The sequence below is a fragment of the Halyomorpha halys genome, unplaced genomic scaffold, assembly GCF_000696795.3.
Source record: "Halyomorpha halys isolate HHAL.00 unplaced genomic scaffold, Hhal_1.1 Scaffold1530.1, whole genome shotgun sequence".
Taxonomy (NCBI): domain Eukaryota; kingdom Metazoa; phylum Arthropoda; class Insecta; order Hemiptera; family Pentatomidae; genus Halyomorpha; species Halyomorpha halys.
The window spans coordinates 265,445-277,091 of NW_027116139.1; the positions used below are offsets into that span (position 1 = coordinate 265,445).

An 11,647-nucleotide genomic window follows, 5' to 3' on the forward strand; every position below is an offset into this window, starting at 1 on the left:
ATATATGTAGAATAATTTTTATGTTATTAAATTTCTGTTTTAATAAGTATGTAACAGTATATACTACTACCATTATATGAAATTTACCATTTGAAAGAAAAAATTCTATTAATCATGAGAGAGTTGACCGTGGATGACTTAAACGAAGAGAACATGGTTGGAGGGTGCAGTCAAAATAAAACACCAATAAGTTGATGGAACTTATTTAATCGTGCCAATGTTTCGGCCAGAATTCCTAGCCTTCATCAGGGCTAAGAAAAGAACAAGATAACAACAAAATGAATACAGAAAATTAAAAAAAAATATATAAACAGAATGATATATAGTAAATAATTGTACAGAATGGAATTAATAAAATAAAGTGATGAGAGTCCCACTTCTAAAAACTAAAATGTATACATAGTTAATTGAATAAGTTGGTAAAATAACATAATTAAGGAAATAAAATAAAAATGAAATTATATACTGCAAAGAAATATGAATATATTAGTTTATTAATACTTTAAAATTAAAATTATGGAAATAAAAATAAAACTCAGAGAAAGAAAATGTATGTAACAAATGAAATATATAACCATAATATTAGATAAAGAGAAAAAAAATAAGCAAAGTTTAACAAAAGAAATGAGAAAAAATAAATAAAAACATGATTTGAAAACAACAATAATAATATATGGTGAACATAACTAATAACGTGAGTAAGGAAAATTGAGAAAAGAATAGAAAAGAAGGGGGGAGGGTAAAATAAAGATAGGGGAAAATTTTTTATGATGTTACAATGTATGGATAAACATTACAAACTATATATATGTATATATGAAAAAAAAACTCTACTAGTAATTCTAATTTTTTTTGAGATGGCCACTGGTAGTTCTGAGCGTCACATTACAAATACAACGTTGAGTTGCAAATACCTTGGGAGATTATTTAAAGTTACGTTGTTGACGTCAAGGTTTGGCAGATTTTAGCGTGAAGCGACGTCAGTTTTGACGTAAAATATACTGCTGATTTGCGATTTTTAATTTATACTAACCTTAGTACTACGCATGTGCTAAATTTAACAAGGCGTTAAGCATATATTTCCTTACATATTTTACCATAATACACACTTCCTCATTTATTTATAAACTTATCTCTTACAACATTTTAACAATCATCATCAGGTTGGGAAAATAATAATTTCTTTAAAGGCACTATTCGATTTTTAACTATGGACATAAACAAAAAAACCTTTTATAACTGAAAAAATAAATTTGTATTCGTTTGTATACAACTTTAATACATATTACACATATTTGGTTATTTAAAATTTATTTAATGTACAAAAATACTAATAAATCTATAAAAAAACTTTTAAGGTTTTCCATTTTAATTGGAAACAATGCTATATGCTACGTTCTGACCGCGAAAATCGCCAAAAACAATTGTTCACTTTTTTTTATTGATTTGCGGGGAAACGGTGCTGAATATCGAAAACTGGTATATAACAAAATCGTTTTAGAATTCAATATGTCGTAAGAAACTGATATCATCAATTTGAGTATTTTGGGCCATCCGTATTGTGATACTCGAACGTCAGTCACGGTGGCGAATCCTTATGGGAAATTAATTTCTGAAACGATTTTTTTATTTACGATATTTGTCTGATATTCTGTACTATTTTCACGTAGATTGTCAAGATTTCGTAAAAATATTTTTTGTGATTTACGCTGTTAACACGATGTATCGGCAACATCATCTATATAAAATACAAATGCATTACTTAAGAGTAGTGATCTCACTCCTCTATTGAAAATACGCCTCAAGTTCCGTAAAGAACAAGAGGAGATTTATAAGTCTATTTCACCTCAGAAGAAACTATATCCACCATAACTAGGACCTTGTTTCATTCAATCCAAATTCTCAAAAATCTAGAAAAAAAAAAGGTGTGGTGTTAATCGATTTTTAGACTTAATAAGCAATTTTTGTTTATTTATTGATTGATTAATCAATAATAATAAAGATGCTTTCTCAAAACAATATAATACCATATCCTTGCTGAGTTTTTCGTATGACGGTACTCCTGGATGAAGCTGAACATCGAAGCAGTGAAGGCTGACTCAGAGGTTGTGTGACTCCACCTCCGCAGTGAATGACATCTACGCCCTTGGAAACCGGCCAGGAGTGGATATGTCCGGTGAAATATCTCGTTTTTTTGTTCTTACAACCTCTTCCTTTTCGATTTCGTAGAGTGTTCAGTTACCCGGATTATTTTTGGGGCCGGTCATTGTCGACCTGGCCAAATCTTTTGAAATTGGCGCCAACCTTCGCGGATGATGTTCTCACTTTGGCGCATTTCGTTTCCGCTCTTCGGATTTCATCATTATCTTTTTGGCAACAAGTTAAACATTGCGATATTTTTCGGGAACTTTTTATAATTAGTGCATTTCTTTTACAATGTCCGGTGCCAGCATTTTATTTCGGGCTTACGGAATTTTAAGCTCCGTTTGTTTTATTTCATGTTGTGTGTTATATTTCATAATGAGATATAACGCATAAAACTCATCTTCGTTATGTTTTATTGTTGAGATTGGAATGAAAGAGTATTGGGTTTATTGCCCTATTATAAAAATTATAATTTAAATACTTGATCGTAATAAAAAGTTACAGTAAAAATAGATAAAATAAGGGCGGTACTGAAGAAAATCTGGTGGAACTGGAAATTGTTTTTGTTTATACATTCTAGTTCTGATAAGAAGGAATTAATTTTGAACCGGTTTCTGTGTATGGGAAGAAGGACTATTCTAAAAAAAAATCGTAATTTTCGGACTTGTTTTGGTTTGTTATAAATAACTCAATAACCAGCCTATTTATAAAACATGACACTATTGTAATTTGCAAAATGTAGACGTCTGATGACTTTCATAACATTAGAATGTGATCAAGGAGTACACCCAAAATAGTTAGATTTTTATCTTTTCTAATTTATAACTTATATAATTTATATTATAGGATCAATTCTCAAAAAAAAATCTGTGTTATGATAGCTATAGATAATTCAACTAGCTTTTTACTACTATCTTATTTTTGAAACTTAGTCAAGCAGTTCAGTCCGGGGTTTGTGAAGGTAGCTACCCCAACTTTTCAAAGAATTGAAACGCTTGTGTACAGGTTTCGATTGTTTAAACCCGTTTTGTCTTCTTCTTGGATTTTTTTTTATCTCTAAACTCCCCTTTTGTTTAATAACAGAACTTTGTACTAATGAGGTAGGTTTTAAAAGAAATCGTTTGTAAATTTCAAGATTGTGTCGAGGATGGTGAAAGTTTGGAGCCCATTAATGTTACAATTCATTGGCGATAAACGGTTTCCCAGGCATTCAGACTTCATTAGTTGAACATTAATGACAATAATGGACCTCCTGTCTCTTTTCACATCTGCAGTTTGGCCCAGATTAAAAATTTTAAATGCCTTAAGAACTTTTCTGAAGTGTTTTTGAAAGGACTTTGCCTCGCGGCAACAAAAATATTAAATTTGAGCTCATTTTGAGCTGACCCGCCGAACCTTGTTTAAGTGGTGCGACTACGTTGGTCACGCTATCCCAAAACATGAGGTTTGAGAATTTTCTATTCCATTTAGTAAACGAATTTCATCGATCATTATCTCATTATGGAAAGTATATATATGAATTTTTGCGTGTGAAATGTGGTACTTCGAGAAGATTTTATTCATTATTAATAAAGAGTCTCATAAAATATCCAATATTTATAGAAACCTACTCAAATATATTTTTAACTTATATTTTTAAGAAGGTTTTACCTCAAAGCTTTATTATTTTTTTTTTTTTATTGCTGCTACTTGTATTCTCCAAGTTGAAAAATTATTTTTATTATATACATAAATAAATACTATTAATTTAAATTTCTGTGATGTATAATAATTGAATATTCATAGAATAATTTCCTTATGAGGGCTTATGTGTTTGTGGTGTCATATAACTTGCCTATTGTTTGGGCGATGATTTGAGGGTCTCAGCTGATTTTTGAATTCAATATCTAAAATTACTCAATATTATCCCGTGAGTGTTTTGAAACATTGAGCTCAAAATACTGACAAAATATTTTATTATATTACATAACTTCCTTAAATGGTAGTGCTATCAGTGACCGTCGTGAGAATCAACAGCATTGTGCATTCGTATCTATTCACGTTTTTACTTGAGGGTATACTTTAGCAATAATGCTTACACGTACCATGTTACCTGCATGTACCATGTTGAATAAATAATATTGGTCGTGTATTAGTATTGGTGGGTTTTGTGTTTTATCATAATGTAGTCAGTGATAGTTGGTTTCATTAGCTTATGATGAGATCATTATATAGAGATCTATATTTATGCAAACATACATAAAAATTCAACTACTACCATTAAAATCTAACATTCTGTTGATAATTGAAGAGTTTTGGGGAAACCAATCGTATAAGAAGATTTTAAATTCCAATTATAAACATTAGAATTCAATTTTCAACTTCCTAAAAATATTTAATTTTTTTATAGGCTATATAGAAAGGATTATTTCAAAATATTCTTTTAAGAAAAATTCCCTTTTTAATTTTCCCGTAATATTTCTCATAGCATGTTCTTCCACTTAGTTTTTTAATTGTTTATTCACATACATAATAAGTCAATGTTGAAAAACATTCAAAAGTTTGGTTAAAAATATATTGGTATATTCACTTTCGGCATTTTGTTTAGGTTTAAAATTACTACTAAAAAAATCAGACGGAAGAATGAATGATTAAATACGGAGTGGGAATCCAAGTTTAAACAATAACATGCTTATGCTTGAAAGTTTCTGATAAGTGCCTAAAGCCACTTGTTTATATTATTCCAAGAACATTCGTCGCTTGTATTTACTTTTTTTATATTTACTAATTTGACTCTTTCATTGTTAATCAATGCTCTGATTAATTATGCTTTACCATAATCATTATTCTAAACACCGAATTAAAAACGGAAAAAAATAATAAAATGGAATTAACATAAACAAAAATCCTTGAGAAACTTGTCTTAAAATGCCTGTACCCCATCCTAGATTCCAACCACATAATCCCAAATCAGCAATTTGGATTCCGAACATCCCACTCCACTATCCAGCAATGCCATCGTGTGGTTGATGTCTCGTCTTCATACTGCGCGGGAGTCATTCTTGATGTAAAACAGACTTTTGATCGAGTCTGGCACCCAGGACTATTATACAAGATCCGTAAATTCCTACCCCCTACATATTCCCTCATTATCTGTTCTTATCTCTCAGACAGGTTATTTCAAGTAAATCACAACTGCGCATATTCATCCCTGTTTCGTCAGTCTGCTGGTGTACCTCAGGGTAGTATCCTTGGTCCTATCCTTTATACAGTTTTTACAGCTGACATCCCAACCCATCTTAACATTATTCTCACCACGTATAACGATGACACATGCCTTATTGTAAGTGAATAATGATCCTTCCATTGTATCCCAAACCCTCCAATCCCACATCACCACTCTTGAAGAATGGTGCCAAAACTAGAGGGTCAAAATAAATTCCAATAAATCCCACCAAATCACATTTACCCTTCGTCGTAAACCTTCGTCTTGCCCCACAGTATCTTTTAATAAAACCTCACTTATTCCTGTTGAACAGACCCGTTACAGCATCCATTGGACTGCATCTGGACAAATGACTGACATGGAATCCTCATACAAGACTGAAAAGACAGAAAACCGCTCGTCGATTCCGACTATTACAATATTTACTAGACAAACGGTCCAAACTTCCAATCCATTACAAAGGACTAATCTACATGACCATTATAAGGCCTATCTGGACATACGGAGTTGACCTTTGGGGCTCCACTAAACCATCAAATTCCTCCCGAATCCAATCCTTACAGTCCAAAATCCTTAATGCTCCTTACTTTGTCAAAAAATCAAATCATCCATCAGGACCTCAATGTTCCATATGTTGCCGATTAGGCCAGAACCAGATACCAATCCTTCCATGATAAACTTCCCTACCACCCAAACCAACTCGTTTCTAACCTGTCGTCTCCTTATTTACCTAATAATCCTCCTAGGGTCTGGAAAGAAGATGGCCTCGAGATCTTCTCCTCTAGAAATGTTTTTGGAGTTCTGTCAATGGGTAGATTTTGTATCATGTCATTATATCACTTAAAGCAAATTTACTTGATTTATATATATGTTTACAGTTGTAAATAACAAAAAATAAATTATTTAAAAAAAAAGAAACAAACAAATTATGAATCGAATATGGTCCGGGTGCGGTAAATAGTATAATCATTTACTATTTCAGTTTTTTTTTTACCGCAGCCGGACCATATTACATTCATCTATACACACGGCCAATCAATAATCTTCCAGTATAAACAAATTATGTATATGTGATATGAGAAATATAGTACAAACATTGAATTTAATAGAAGTGTTAAACAAAAATCAAATCAGAAAAACTTCAAAACACGTTTTTGTAGAGAAGCCCCGAAACAAGCATTTAAATAAATGTCGTTTCCATGATTCTAATTTATGTCGATTCAATTGCACGAAAATCCTGTCTGTGGTTCTAATCTTTATAACATTTTATTCTACTAAAGCAGTGCCATGACGTGCCACCATTAGAAGCAGGGGAACAGCATTACAGTACCACTTTATATACAAAGACTCTAGTACCACACATATACATATATTTATAATGTACATACATATACCATACATAATATCTTTATAGACTGTAGGACATGAATCTATGTTCTACAGTCTACTGAACCCCCATCACAGCACATCTCGGTGTACTTCGCATTCGGATATAACATAAATCTAGTCACTGTTCCAATCTCTGTTTAGTCTTATAATAAATTTATTATATATTTTTTTCGTTTCTCTTCACTCTAGGACAAAAAATATTTCAAAGAATTAAGAATTCGTAAATTGGCATGTACTTGTAATTTCTTACGTTTTTTTTACCAGTTTTATTTGTCACCCTCTTTTTTTTTTATTTTAAGTTGTGTTCAATTTTTCTATTACACGCAAAACGCCTACACCGGAAAGGTTCAACTTATATAATGTACAATTTTCAGTATTTTTCCTTTCTTTTTTTTAAAAAAAAGGAGAAAAATAAATGTGGGGTTAAGTTAATATTAAAAAATTTATGGAAAGTGCGAATCACTAAATTTTTCTTTTATATTTTATTATCCACAGCAATGGAGAGGGACATATAGTTCTTAGTTATGTCTTATTTAGTTCCTTCTATGATTTATATTTTTCTATATCCTTTATAACTAATTTGGCATTTTTGAAATAGCCATCATTGCTCATGACACTAATTTTAAGATATTTTAGTGCAAAAAAGTATGGTGTAACTTTAGAGATAGGCCCAATAAAAATCAGTTTAATTAGCAACTTCCAGGCGGTGACAATTTTCATCTATTCATTTGCTCGCACCTTTCCAAAAAAAAAAAAAATTTTTTTTATTAGACTTTTCTGAATCAGCAATCGTTTAGTATCACGACTAATAAATAAGCTAGCCTTAATTCATGTAATCTTCTCCCATTTTGTTACTTTTTCGATCATAGTCTCTTACGAATTCCGAACAGTGGACTTTTCAGTTCGGTTATTTCTGTTCCCAACCGTGTGTGGTCGAACACCTTCAAATGTGACTCAGAATCAGGCTGGAAATTTTCCGATTGTCAGAACTAGACTGTAAGTTTTATTCACCCCATAATTTTGAGAGATACAAGACAGGAACCTGTAGATCTATGGTGGGACCGAGAGAGGGCCGATGAGTCAGGACATTAGGGCCAAGTTTAGGGAGGCTGTAATTGAACACTAGGGCCAAAATAGTTTAGGTCGAGTACTGCTCTAGGGTAACTCTACACCACTCTCTCCAAAGTCTTTTATTATCTGGTGGAGTTAGCTTACAGTTAAGCTGGGAATGTAGGCGTTGGGGCAGGTCTCCTTGGGTAAACTGTTCCGTCAGCAGTGGAAGTCTCATGTCATTTCACTTTATAAACACAAATTTTATTTTTAGTTCCCGTTGGTTCTACAGCAATTAGCTGAGATGGAATTTTTATGTATTCAAATATTTTATTCTACAGCTTCTATGTTCATGTTTATACTACTTAGGAATAATGCATGATATTTTAAACAATTTTAAACTAACTCTATTTTATACATTTTTAAGAATTTTACATTTGTTTAAATATTTTTCTCATAAGTTCATATTTTATTCCCTTTTCAATTGGTACTTTTTTCAATTCAAACGAAATATTCGTTATTTAAATGTTTGCTCGTGGTGGATTAAAAAAAACAAAAAACATTATGCGTATGAAATTGAAATTTACAACCGAATAAACTAAACTAATCAATTCCGAAAAAAGTTGAAATAAATTGAGATCAAGTTTTATCCTAAAGAAAGTAATAATGTAAATGTAATCAATAAAAAGTTATATATAAACTTTTTTTTTTGACTGATAAACATTACTGCTGAGAAAGTTCTCAATTATTTTCCGGAAAGCCTGAAGCAAAACATTTCATGTAATGAAACTTTTTGAGTTTAGTTTAGTTTAGCTATTTCAGATAATTTTATTGCTTTCAAGTATCACTTGTTCCATTACGTGAGTGTGGAACATTCATTCGGTCGATAAACTTCTACTGATTCATAGTAGATAACAGGGGCGCACCGTAGTGGGGGCAAAATTTTACAATAAATAATAATATCTTATAAAAAATTGAACCATTTCTTTTTATGACTTTACACACACGTGTACGTACAATATACCATAAATATGATTGGTCTTGTCAAAACGTTTTTTAGAACAATTGTATGCTTTATTATTTTAAATTGAAATTCCTAAATAAGGGGGTGACAAAATTTTCCTTCGCCCCGGACTGCTGGCACCCACTGCCCATGCACCAAGTGGCGTAGCGTAACAGCTGTCACTCAATCCGCGGTGACGGGGAAAAATTTTACCGCCCCCTTATTTAGGTATTTCAATTTAAAATAATAAAATACAGTTATTTTAAATAATATTTTGGAAAGAATTGTCATATTTTTTATTCATTGTACAGTTTACAGATAAAAAAGCCATGAATTGATTGGTTCAGATTTTTATAAGATATTTATTGTAAATTTTGCCGCCCCCTAAAAGTGCTTTCTGGTACGCCCCTGCATGCACCCTTCTTCTGAGTGTCTCAGAATAATAGCAGAACTTAGTGCTCCAACGATTTAGAAGATTGTTATATAAAGCTAACTGAAAACAATCACTGCATATACTATCGCAATATGGAGTAATTTTATTTTCAGTTTTACATTGAAACTTAACTGAGCACTCTTAATTTTATTATAATTATTTTGTTTAACATGTTTATGAAAGAAAGAAATAAGTTATGACTGTATTAAGTACGATGATTGGCTAGCATCTGTTACTCCGTTGCTGAGTAGGCCAATCACGTAGCCCCACTTCCGCGTGACGTCTTCTTCGTGACTCAGCGGCGGCCGGGGCCAAGCTGCAGTCTGTCGCAAACGGTTGGCCAACCTGACCTGAAGGGGTCTCTGTATATCTTTGTCCTATATTTCTCTCGATCTAGGAGAATCTTCTTGATCTTGCTGTTACATAAATATAAATAAACTTGTTCTACTATAACAATTATTAGTGGATACGGGTGTATTTGTTTCATGAACAACAGTTATATCAATGTGGTCAGATTTACTCAAACTTCGAGCTCAAATGCTCAGTTTATACCTTAACCCAATGAAGAGCTAGGAACGCACTTTAACGAGACAGTTTGTGGTCGTGGAAGGTCTCCCGACTCTAGAGACCATACTCGGTTAATATAACAGAAAATTGATTTTTCGAGATCAAATCACTACAATGTGCAAATTACTTTAAGTATGCAGCTGTATGAAAATATTTCCAAATTAATTAATTTAAACACTGTTGAACACATTATATCACATATATTCTAAATTTGGAAAAAAAAATGCATTTTCTTGGATATTTTCGTGAATTATTTTTTCTTTTTAAATTATTCCAATTGTAATGGTAGTCTATAGTCTAGGGGTGGCCAACAAATCGATCACGAGGCCAATTTTGGTCGATCATAGTAAATAGTAAATCTGTCTTTAACTGAAGCTACTTTTAATTAATAAATATTGTTAATAATTATCCATGTTATCTTAATTCTCCTGGAGGTGAGGTTTTTGGCCCTTATAATAATTATTGTTGTGGTTTTCACGTGGGCACGTAAGTACGTTGATAAGCCGTATATCTATATTTCAGTAAGAGGTGTACTCAGCTCAGTGAGCTATTGATATATTAGCAAAAAGTAAGTCCTATTATTCTTTATGATCTGTTTTCCTGGCCAAAAAAAAAACAACAAAAAATTTTTTTTCCATATTTACGAACAAATGGTACAACTTATGAAGTCGATGAAAAAATTAAATTGCATTTTAAGTTAGTAAAAACATATCTTGAACAAGTGTCGGAAAATCGATTTTTTTTTTTAAATTATTTGTTTTTTTAAAACAAATTAAATGTTGGATCTGGAAATTTGTTTTCTTTATGAGCCTATATCTCGTAAACTTAATAAGTGATTTAAAAAACAAAAAATAGTTTTGAACATATATTTTACTTATCTGCTCATACCTCTCAAGAATGCACTTTATAATGAAACACAGTGTATAAACATAGTATACATTTCACACCCCTTCTTACCCCTTAGACTACGCCTAGGGTAGTCGATCACGACACACTTTTAACATAAAAAATAGATCTTATGTACTGAAAAGTTGGCCCCCCTGCTATAGACTATCAATTGATCCACTAGGATCAATCACTTGTTGTAGTATATGCTATACAGATTAATATGACATTTAAAAAAAACAGGACAAAGGATGTTAAATCATCGTTTGAACTGTTACTTTAGGCCAAAGAAAAATTAACAACAAATATAATTCTGAGGATGGAGCTGAATGGGTACCGAAAAGTAAACTTGTGAGGTAATGAAAAATGAAGAAAACAAAGGAGAGTATTTGCTCACTGATTTAAAAAAAAAAGTCTCATAAATGGCTGGATACTGTTTTTTTTTTTTTTTATTATTAAAATATTATTCATTAAATTAATATTACAAAGGAGGAAGACAAAGTGGACTTTAGCTCCTCTCATTGTCAGCTTTACATTTATTAAAAAATATGTGAGGTCAAGTTCTTTACTAATATTCATAGGAGCTCTAAGATTTTTCCATAAATTTTGATTATAATGAATTTATAACAGTAGAATAATTCTAACTAGAAAAAAAAAAGAAAAAGTTTTTCTCTATTTTAGTCATAAGTTAGTGTAAAAAGAAACTTTTTCAGTCTCATAATATCAGAAAAGCCAAATATAACAATGCTGACAGTTTTAAAAAATAATGTGATACAAAATATAAAATGTTATCATATCCAAAGAACTGATTCAATGTTTGAAAAGTGATTTTGGAGACTGTTTCAATAAAGATTCCATGGGTTTTATTTTAATTCGATTCCTTAAGTAGAATTTAAGAATGCCACTTATACATGTTAGTATAAATAGAAGATATTATTATGAATGTTGTTTTACTACAGATTAAAGTAAT

At 31.4% G+C, this 11,647-nt stretch overlaps 1 protein-coding gene across 1 annotated transcript in view; it reads left to right on the plus strand.

The window, feature by feature from the left end:
* The window catches only part of LOC106689947 (tRNA dimethylallyltransferase), a 236,855-nt gene that overhangs the window by 219,528 nt on the left and 5,680 nt on the right, over window positions 1–11,647 (plus strand). The window lies entirely within an intron of this gene.